General features: G+C 34.0%; 1 long non-coding RNA gene and 1 pseudogene across 1 annotated transcript; both read left to right on the top strand.

Annotated features, from left to right (window-relative positions):
- Nucleotides 1-1,343: 1,343 nt before the first annotated feature.
- On the top strand, nucleotides 1,344-2,506 carry LOC149175325 (uncharacterized). The gene is made up of 2 exons (XR_016258545.1): nucleotides 1,344-1,587; nucleotides 1,847-2,506. It is a non-coding gene; the product is annotated as an uncharacterized LOC149175325 (long non-coding RNA).
- Nucleotides 2,507-8,971: 6,465 nt separating this feature from the next.
- Nucleotides 8,972-9,554, top strand: LOC149175324 (26S proteasome regulatory subunit 4 homolog pseudogene; annotated as a pseudogene).
- The last annotated feature ends 2,062 nt before the right edge of the window (nucleotides 9,555-11,616 follow it).

The following is an 11,616-nucleotide window of genomic DNA, read 5'->3' as shown; positions in this document are numbered from 1 at the left end:
TTAGTTTTCCACTGATCACGAAACTTTCTTTTTACTTTCATTTTTCTTTTTTTTTGGGTGGTAGGTTCTCCGTGGTGAAATTCTTCATCACTTTTTTCATTATGCTCCAAGATATCATATTCTTCATTATGCCCCAAGACATCTAAATCTTCATTTAGATCAAAATCATGATCTTCTTTATCAGGCAATGAAGCTTGAGATGTATTAGACCATCCAAATTTTTTTTTGATAGAAAGTTGATTTCCTTTTTTTGAAGACATTTTTGATATATAATACCTATATAAAAAAAATAAAGTATTTAGTATATATGAATTTCATTTCATCAACTAAAACCATATTAAAAAAATAATATTGCACTGTTACGCTACTGAAAATCCCAAACACTAAAAATAAATCTAAATAAATCATTTAATAAAACTATAAAAATACATCTTTAACAAATTCAATTAACTAATCCAACAAATGAAATTTTACAACAAAAATCCAAAACTAAACAATATAACAGCTGTTACAAGGAGAGGTCATTTATAAGTTTTTATTGTAGGGGGCCAGTGCCAGTGAAACAAAACAGTGAATTAGGGCCCAGGGGAATTACCAACAAAAAGGTCATGCGTCTGAGGACAGAGCTTACCTATAATAATAATAAATGTGACAGAATATTAATGTGTTGAGAAGATTTCTGCAAGCATGCAATCTCTGTAATAATAACAAATTGTTTTAATTCCAGACAACAAAATTGATGATCGTTTAAGATGGTAATCAAAATGCAGATTGATCGCCTGACAGAGTCACATAATATTGCAGGGAATTAGAACCAGGTTCTATTCCTGGACAGTTTTGGCAAATTAGGTGACTATGGGGTGTGCCTCTGTTTGGAGTTATCTTAACCCTACTTAATCCTATATTTTATAATGCCTGTCATTTTATGGAGATGTTGTTTACTTAAGGTTATTATGAGTTAAGTGTATCAGTATTCAGAATATATTAATTTAAGATAAGTTCTGATAATTTGGTGTAATTGTTTATAAATTTTGCCATAGTCTACCTAGGTCTCATTGTTCTACTACTGGGTGGTTTTCTAGTATAAATTTGTTGACATTCCAAATTTGATTTCTGAATTTTGTATGTATTATATGCTTTAGGTTTTTCAAAAACTAAATTCATTTTTATATGAAAAATAAATCTTAAACAACCAAGAAAAACATAACTTTAATTGGTGAGTACTGCTTTTAAAGTTTTATGGCATCGTTTTCTCTCTTTGGTAGGCTCACTAGGCTGAGTTGGGGCAGGGGCTAGCCTCATAAATTTGTTGTATATTAATTGAAGCTAATAACTATTTTAAATTTAGGAATATTTCAAAAAAATGATAAAGCTAACTGAAATAAGTTATTGAGAGAATTGATTTCCATTATATTTTTGAAATTTTCCAAAATCTACAATTGGTTTGGGTTTGTATTTGTTGGCAGGATGGAGATGGATCAGTGCCATTATTTTGGGGGACAGCGGCTGATGGGTCGCTCGTTTTCTCTGACGAACCAACCATCTTACAGGAAGGATGCGGGAAGTCCTTTGCTCCTTTCCCAACAGGTAGGATACATGGATTGAGGTTTGTACTGGTTTTTTTATATATTAAATCTAGGAGCGGTTAAAAAAAAATCAAACTTAGTAGATATTTATAATGAAAACTGTTACAAACCTAAACACTAATAGTTGGCATTCCGGGGCAAAATTTTGCAAATTTTTCACTTCTAATAAGAATAAAATACCCATTAAATGTATACTGAAATTGTGGACTTTCAGGATGCATGTTTTTGGAATGGTGTAATTGTTATTGTTATTTGTACAGAGAGAGAGGGAGGGATTTCAAAAACCTGGCAACGCTGGCGAATCGGCGATGTATATAAACTGATGACAGAAGCTGAAAACCCAACAGAAATCGCACCAGACACACGACCAGAACTCTGTTGGGGACCAGGGTTGATGTTGGTTTTCACTGTGTAGCACAGTAGCATCTATGATCAACTCGGCCTCGCAGTCGCCGCTCGAGCATACATTCCGATTCACCTTGTAAGAGGCTTGTAACTTGTTAATTAAGTTTCTTGTTTCCATATAACTTGCAACGAGCCAAGCAGAGGGTCAATGTAAATATTTAGGTCCCGGGGATAAGCAACAGGCCGCCAGATTTGGGGTACAAAAGCCCTTGCAGGGACGCACCAGAATAGTAAGTAGGATCTTCATATTAGAAACCGAAGCACTATTAATTGTAATATTGCAATTTGTTTTTCGCTCCAAACCGTAGGAGCTATACATTTTCAATATATCAGAAAATCGCACGTATGGTTTGCTTGTATAAAAATATGACTTGAAAGTTGACAGTTAATGGTTCGAGGTTCTAAATCGTCGGCACATGATATGATATCTTTCCATATCTTGAGACTTGAACACGCGGGCGGCGGAACAGTCACCAGTGGTAAATGCTCCAGGCTCAGAATTTATTTCCATTCGTGAAAGTTGGTGGACACGTGACGCGTCACGCATTTGTAGTCTCTGGGTAACGGCAGTTGCAACTTGCCCCCGCCGCCCGCGGGCCGCCAACTTACAGCCTACAGCCAGTGAGCCACAGACTACAGTCACTTCAGTCTTCACTATTTATACCGATCCCGACTTGGATGTTAAATATATATATATATATATATCAAAAAATTATTAAAAAAAACTTAAAACTTTTCATTTTCAAACATGCCCGTCATATTGACGGTATTAAAAATTAATAGCACGTTACCGCTGACGTGGATATTTGAAATTAGAACGTATTTTACGTGTAAAAGACCTAAAAACCGGCAGACGGGCGTCAAATTTAACCCCTGCGTGCAACGAGGTAGCCTCCCGATGATGTACTTATCGTATAGCACGTCAGTGCCCGCTAGCCACGACTTCTGCTACTGCTTTTCCTTAGGGTATATGATTGATTTAAATAATATTATCATATTGATTAAATATTATATATTAGATTATTGAATATATAGTTTATATTTTAATATATTAATTGCTAATTAAATATATAATATAGTGATTATGATAATAGATTAGAAATAGTTATTACTATAATACATTAAATTATTACCAAATAAATATTAAAGTTTGATAAATATTTAGGTTTATTATTTTAGGGTTTGTTTATTAATAAAGATATATCATATCATTATTTTTGGGAGATAATGGTTTTTTGGTTCTTGATTTTTTTTAACGTTTTTTTTTTCATTTTTTAATTTAGGTTGGTTAAGTTTTTGAATTTGTGGGGTTTTGTTTTTTTCCTTCGTTTCACTTTTTAATTTCTTGTAATCATTTCCATTTTACAATTAGTCTCTAACCCTAATATTTTATTATCTATATCTAAATTTTACTTTTAAAGGATCTAAACTTATTATTAAATATAACCTTTAAATTTCATTGAAATTTGACTTTTCTCTTGTCTCTCTATTTACCTAATTATAATTTAATATTGCTACAAAAACTATGTAAAGTAATTGATTCGATATATTTACCAAGACTATGTTGGCATTGGTGGTTGCAGTGTCGTTGGTTAGCATTGATGTCAACTTGGTAGCATGATATGTAATAGGTTGTATGTGGATGCATATTCTTGGATTGGCAAAAGTTTTTTGTTTGATTGCATGACTGGTTGTAGGTGTTAGTGCAAACATTAGATGGTATTTGGTGTATGTGAATCTATGGCAAATGTTTGTGTTGCAGGTGGTAGTTTGGCTTATGTTAGATGTTATGTTGTGTTGCTATGGAAAATGCTTGTCTTGTTACCTGCAGGGTATGCCACTAATGCTTTGACAGTTGTGCAGTTGTTGGGAGAGTTGTGGAAGAAGGTTGGAATAGGTTTTGTGTGAAGGTTCTTTGTTTCTCTCCATACCCTATCGTAACCGCATGGAGTCAGTCTCATGTGTGTGGTTGTAGGCTCTTAACTGCACATATGCAGTCTAATGGATGCAGTTGCAATCCAGTTTTGCATGTTTTGTGTCTGTTGTTGCAGGTTCAATTATGAGTAGATCATTATCTTGGCATTTGTATGTGTGTGGAGCAGGTTGGCACATGGTATTGGTATTACCATGGTACATGTATCCTTGGTATTGGCATTACCATAGTATTGGTATATGTGTGGAGCAGGTTGGGACATGGTATTCATATACTTTGGTACAAGTGGTCTTGGTTTTGGTATAACCATGGTATTGGCATTACCATGGTATAAGTGCCCTTGATATTGGTATTACCATGATGTATGTGTCCTGGGTATTGGAATAACCATGGTATTTGCCCATGGCATTGGTTTGGATATTGTTGATGATAATTTTGCATATACTTGTGGGAGAGTATTGAGTTGTTGGATTGATGGTATGTGAGTGTGAGATTGTGCTACACTGTTTTGTCTAGCATATTGCATATTTGTAGTTGTGTTAAGTAGTGTGTGTCTATCATCTTATCATTTTTAGATTCATATTAGTGAAGATGTTGGGTTGTTCATGTTGTGTAGATTTGAGGGCCTAGATTAAACATGAATGAAACGTGGTTCACATGGAGATGTTGAAGGCATTGAGGCTTCATAACAGGTATTGTGTAGATAAGGTGGGTACCTCATAGCAAACATATTATCATGAGAGGTTTTTTATTATGAGTCCAGTAGAGTTGGGCGAGGTTCATTGGTTGTGCTGGCTTCTAGTGAATGGTTGTTCATAGAGTTGAGAGAGAAGAGTCATTCTAATTGATGTTGCTGTCAAACTATTATAGTAGTTGAGTCTTCCAACTAGTGGGTGTTATCTCCTCTATGTAAAAATTTGTTCAACACTTAATAGAAGATTTGAGTAGCACCAATAGTGTGTGGATTTTTTCCCTGGAGAGGGTTTCCACCAAAAAAAATTGTTCTCTTATGTGCATGCATTGATATTGTTTATGGTGTTTTATGTTGATTTTACATGCTCTTATCTATTGATGTTATGTTGGTTTCATAAGGTTTATTGATGGGTTATTGAATCTTGTGCTTTGATAAAAAGAGACAAAAATTATATAATTACAATCACTACTGATTCAATTCCACCCCAATAATGAGGCAATTTCCAACAATTGGTATCAGATCAGGTTTTGTTGGTGGAGCTTGATCACTTGAGGGTAGATCATGGGATTATGGTGACGAATAAGAAGAAGCAGTCTCAGAAAAGGAAGAGTAGTAAACAAGTGAATAAAAATTCAAATCCATAAGAACCCATATTCTTACTGGTAAATAATAATGATGTAAATGTAATGATCATATTATATTTGGAAGTACATTTCCTTGTAATGATGATGATTTTCTTGAGGTTGATGATTTAGAAGATCATAAAAAATCAATTCAGTTTGATCTTTTGCATAGAAGTGGAGGTAATATTTTTGTAGAAAAATCAGAATCTGAAGATGAAGAGCTTAGAAGATTAGCGCCTCTAGAAGTTGAAAAAAAAGATCAAGCAAGATTGATCCAGAAGCTCTCACTCAAAAACAAAGATTGGAAGAAACTTCTTCAAATTCTTGAGGAGAGAGAGCATGCATTTAAGGAAGAATTTTTTTATGACTTGAAAATTAGTTGGAAAAAGCAAGGAATACTGAAGTGGATATCAGAATTCAACGTAAAGATCAGATCACCTATTCTAAAAAATTGGAAGCTAGAAAACAAGAGAGCAGATCCAAGGAGGTTATTAATGAAAAACCCAAAGCAAAAAATTCTAGTAGTAATGAAGTCATCCACCATCAAAATGAAGAGGCAAAGAATAGAACAAAAAGAGGTATGAAAAATGTTAAGTGTTTTAACGGCTAAGAATTTGGACACGTTTCTAAAATTGTAGAAGAAAAATGAAAAAACAATTCCAGAAAAAGAAGCAATCGAGTGTGGAGAACTCTCAAGCAGCCAATCAAGGGAAAGTAGCCCCATCAGTATCTAGGTAAAAAAATGTCTTTTACGGGTATTGCAATCTGTGTAATGATTTTGACTATAAAGTTATTAACTATAGAAAGTAGATGAGTAAAATATTTGGGCCCTTTCAACCATTTCTTGGACAAATTAGATGTTATATCTTATGATAATCTGGGTATAGGGCCAGAGATTGCATGCTTCTTGTGGCTCTTAAGTGATCTACTCAACTAAGAAGAATTTGGAGGATAAGAAGAAAACAAAAAAATATCAAACCAGAAAGTAGCACATTAAGGTTTGGAGAAAGAAATATCAAAAGGGAATTTGAAGCCATTTCGTCCAAGGGGGAGCATGAAGCAAAAATTGCATTATCTGAGGGGGAGCTCCCTAAAGAAAAAGGAAGAATTTGTTTTTTATTTACTCCAGTATAAATAATTGTTTTACTTATATGTGATATTTTAAGTGAGCCTATGGTTGAAAACTCCTTTATGACTTTATTTTCAAGCTTGCAGAATCATGATCCTCGATGAACACCTGCAGTTGAACACAATGGAAATAAAGAGTGAGTAGTGCCTTATTTATGATCGACCAAAATAAAATCTATTACCTGCGCAAAGGAGAAAAATATCAACCATGCCTTTGTCAGAAGAAAAGTTGAAGATTCAAGCCAAGTTGTTAATCCATATGCTCTTGCACAAAAGACAAACCTACCAAACATAGTAATTCCTATTGAAATTCCCTGCACATGAAGTAGACAAAAGAATAAACCGAGAAAAATGTGCACATATTTCTATATTTAATAAACAATTTTTAGTGTGAATAAAAAAAATAATGAATAAGCTTGGTCCATTTTTAATCGACATCAAGGTTGGTGATGGAACACTTAAAAGAGATGCATTTACTCATCATTGATTCAATTTTAGCATTGATATGGTCCACAAGAGGTTGACTTGGTCATGAAATTGATTCACAAAGGCTATGAAAGGAAGATATATAAATTTTCTTTTGGAGCTATGTAGTGGGACATAAAATGTTAGTAAACCTTTATTCTAGTTGGTGATATGCTTATAATTAAATAATTTGAGTCTGTTTCAGAGGGTAATGATTGTTGAAATATTTAGTTGTTGATATGGTCATAAATGGTCTAAATGTTGGTTCAACTTTTGAAGTAGTCCTCAGTGATGAACTGATTTGGTACATGTTCACTAGGCTTGAAATGCATCATTCATGATTCTGAAATTACTATAGACTTGTTATTGAAGTAGTGAAGGAGAAGGAACATAGGGTTGTGCCTGAATCAAGAGTCATTGTTACAGTTAGAGTCAGGAAGGTGAAGGCAAGATTGACCTTAATTAATATTATTTGTGTTGAGAAAAGGGAAGTGAAAGAAACGTTTACAGGCACTTTGAGACAATAGGATGTTCGAACAACAAATATTAACAAGATTGATATGTACACATATTTACATCCAATGGATATAATTCGAGCAAAATTGGTCTCTCTTGGTGTTTCCCATGCGTATAATCTCTCCACGACAAGAATGAACTGAGTGTCATATCTACATAAAATGTTGTTTGGTACAGTAATGATCCTTATCAATTGGACAGAGATGCATTTCCATTTTGGCGAAAAAACGATCAACACATTTGGTGTCTTCATTTTGTATGCTAGTGTGGAATCATATTGAAAATGAAAGGTGTGTCCGACTCCTCGAGTGTTAGCTAGGTGCAATCACGATTGCACACATTTTTGTTATGGTGTTTTTTATTTGGTTCAAGGTGTTCAAAAATGTGCATCAAGAAATGTTAAATTTAGAATGTGCTAATAATATACTTGCTAAAAATAGCATGTCTAAAATAAGAATGTCTAAAAATATCAGTTTGGCCAGTGAGGTCATTGGCCACATTGGGTGAGAGGTGAAACTACTAAAAATAGAAAGTTCTAAAAATATCATTTCTAGGTCCCTTCCTATTTATAACAGTCCCTAGTCTATCTATAGGAAGTAAAATTAATTTTGGTCTTAACAGCAGTTGGAAATATTAATTAATTAATTCAGTTGAGTTAATTAGTTAAGGAAATTCGAATTTGAAGTCTTTGTGAGCATGCACATGAGTTGTCCCACAAATTGAGGAATTTACCCTTAATTTCCTACATTGATTGAGGGAATAAGTATGAGTTCTATAATGAGAGAATCAGTTGACTTAGTTCTAACTAGTCAAGTCCAGTTAGATTATTTAACAAGTTGTTAAAATAATAAAATATAGTTTGTTAATGCTTGCATGCATGTGACAACTATTATTTTAGATAACTGAGGATTCACTCATGGATAGCTGTTGCATGTCAGTTCTGTTAGAGACCCAGTTGAGATCAAATGTGGGACAGTGTACTATCATATGCTTGACTATTTCTAGTAAGTAGTTTTTGCATGGTTGAGGAATTAGTGTCCTGAAGGATTGTGTAGTTGGACCATTGGTTAACTTGGTATGTTTGGAATTAATTGCATATGCTTTTGTTGTTATTTCCTAAGAAAACTTGGCAAGGAAATAGGGATTGGACCATAGGTAAAGCCTTTATATACAGGGCTTGGTTGGTTCATGAGACATATCTTCATATCTTCATAGTTCATTAAGAACTAAATAGCTTGAGAGCTAATTCTTTTTGTATTGTGAAGAGGATTTCCACTTGATTGATAATACATGGTTGGGGTTTTATGCTGGTGCTTTCCCCTGGATATATCTTGTGTTATGTGTGATTATTTCTCTTGATTAGTTATGCATGTTTCTACTTGATGTTGCTCATGAATTCGATTATGCTTCCGCTTAATGTTTTGTAGAAGTAGAACAAGTATTATGCTTTAGGACATTGCATATATCAGTTTGTTCTACAGGTGAAATTTCTACATGGTATTAGAGCTAGCTGATTTGTAGGAAAAATTCTACAAAATTCTACATGAGGCATACATAAAATATCGATATGATATGCTTCATTTCCATAGATGATGGTAGGGTGAATCCCATAATCAATTCCATGTTTGCGTTGGGGGATGGTCCTAAGATAGTCAGAGAGTTGTTTCGGGTTGTTGATGAATTTTCTCCTTCAATTGTTTTCATTGATGAAATTGATGTAGTTGGAACAAAAAGATATGATGCACATTCAAGTGGAAAGCATAAGATTCAGCAAACTATGTTGGAATTTCTAAATCAACTAGATGGGTTTGATGCAAGAGGAGATGTGAAGGTTATCCTTGCAACAAATGATATGAAAAGTCTAGATCCTACTTTGTTGTGACCTGGAAGAATAGACCATGAGATAAAATTTCCTCTACCTCACATAAAACCAAGGAGGCGTTTATTTTAGATACATACCTCAAGGATGAATTTAGCAGATGCCGTTAATCTAGGGGAATTTTTCATGACAAAGGATGAATTTTCTAGGGAAAATATAAAATCCATATGAAGCTGGGTTGATTTCTTTGAGAGAATGGTGTGCAAAGGTTACACAAGTCGATTTTAAGAAGGCTAAAGAGAAGTTTATGTTAAAAAAAAGGAGGGATATTTTAGTTTCATTCAAGGAAACAACATTTAGGGAAGCGTGTGGTACTTGTAGTTGAACATCATCAAAGAAATGAGTGCACATATATCATGCAAGATCTAGTGGAAGTGTACTTGAACAACATATATGTACACAATATGAATGATATGTTGTTATAGAAATTATTTGTTTTTCAAGGGCATGGATGTATATATCATAAGTTAGCCGAAATTACGAGACGACAAGCAAGGGTTAGAGAGGTTCCAAGAAACCTTGAAAATATAATGAAGTTGCAAGCAACTAAAACCAAGGTGCAAGAACTCAAGGCCAACATGACAATTTTTGGAAATGAAGTTGTAGCTGCAATGGTAGTTGTTGAGGCACAACCATTGATGGAGCACAGAATATTGAATATAACAATTTTACTGCCATGTTCAAGAGACCCACTATATAATCTATAAGGTGGAGTGTTGATGATTTTTATTTATGCTAAGACATGTAGATGATAACATAAATGGTCTAGTAGTATACTCCTGAGTGGTTGTTGGTGTGTTAGAAATATGGATTGATCTATTGTGTGAGATTTGAGAATTTTTTATTGACATTTTTGTTTTTACATGGCTGAAAATTTTCCTTGGATTCCAGTTGAAGCATCTGTTATCACCCTAAAATTTTAGTTTCTAAACTTTGAAAAGTTTGCCTTGTTTCTAGTCATAGTCTTATAATAGGTTTTGAGTCATCTCATCTCAATAATGTCATTCTCTTTTCCAAATAAAGTTTGACAACATCATTCCATGTCCTAGAAGCCTCACCATGTGTTTAGAAGTCATATCTCACATCATTTTGAAATTTTTTGAAATTAGCTACGAAATCATGGATTCTGAACTAGGAATTTTCATAGTGCGCTACGAAACCACTGAAACAACCTATTTCAACATAAAAGACTTTGTTTTTTTCTTTCCTAGTCAACTTCCAGAAGGGTTCTTGAGCAGCTGAGAACTCAATTTTGAAAACTGAAAGAGATTTTCTTCCTAACATACTGAACTACAAAAACCTCTTTCAATTTCTTCAAATTCATTATGAGGTGGGAGAAATGTATGGTTAAACTTGCACTACAAAACTGCTGAAAGCCAAGCTTTGTCTTCTGGTTTTAGCAGTCTTTTTCAAGATCAGTTTCTAGTCACAGGAAAATGTATTTTGGAATTCTGAAGGACCTTTCTCTTCATAAGCTCTCCAGCTACAATAACCTATATCACTTTCTTCACAAGCGTTATCAGTTGGGAGATAATAAGCTTTCTTTGAAACCCTAATTTCAAAGAACAGATTTTTCCTGTTTTACACGTGTTTTTCAAGGACAGATTCTGGATAGCTGGAGAAGTGTTTTAAAAAACCAAGAGAGGTTTTTGTTCTAGACAGGATGGAATATAAAAACCTCCTTGAGTTTCATAAAATATGTCATGGATGAGAAGATAAAGGCTCTGTCCCACGTGCTAATTTTCAAAGATCCTAAACCTAAAAACAAGGAAACATGTTCCCTAATTTCTAGGGTTTATCATCAGCAATAAGGCGACAACGTGGGAGGCTTCATCAAATTCGACCTCATGAGGTTGGAGCTATCAAAGAATGCATTCAATGTTTAGTTAAGGTGGTTTAGTCATAACAAGGAGTTTTACTCCTAATTGTATTAGGACTCTAGGACTATTAGTTAGCTATCAAATGCATTTAAAGGTTTGTTTTATGGTTAGAATAGGTGTCACTCATAGCAAATTCGAATTCTCTTCATGAGGGATGAGGAAATCCATGTTGTAAATGCTATATATAAAGTAAGAGTTCAAATTAGCACAGGGTTGGAGACTTTTTGGCTCAACTGCTGCTCTATGTGTAGACTATGTATATTTTTAACCTAATGTAGAATTTCTACTTAGACAGCTCAAGATTCATGAAGAGTTCTTGTATGTTCTTGTTTTGATGGCTTCTTCCAGTACTTACATTGCAGTAGTGTTTACTTATGATACTCAGAACTCATCAATGATACTCTGACTTCCTTCCTAGATAAACTAACCGTGTTTCACTGTTTTATATTTGCATTTTTGCACTTGAACTTTATAATGCCTTGACTTCCATGCTAGGTAGAATGTTTT

This window comes from Pinus tabuliformis, chromosome 4_1 (genome assembly GCF_031772625.1).
Source record: "Pinus tabuliformis cultivar Carrire ecotype Pingquan chromosome 4_1, CPIR1, whole genome shotgun sequence".
Taxonomy (NCBI): Eukaryota; Viridiplantae; Streptophyta; class Pinopsida; order Pinales; family Pinaceae; genus Pinus; species Pinus tabuliformis.
The sequence above is the reverse complement of the archived record's forward strand: the minus strand, read 5'-3'. Positions and strand labels throughout refer to the sequence as shown.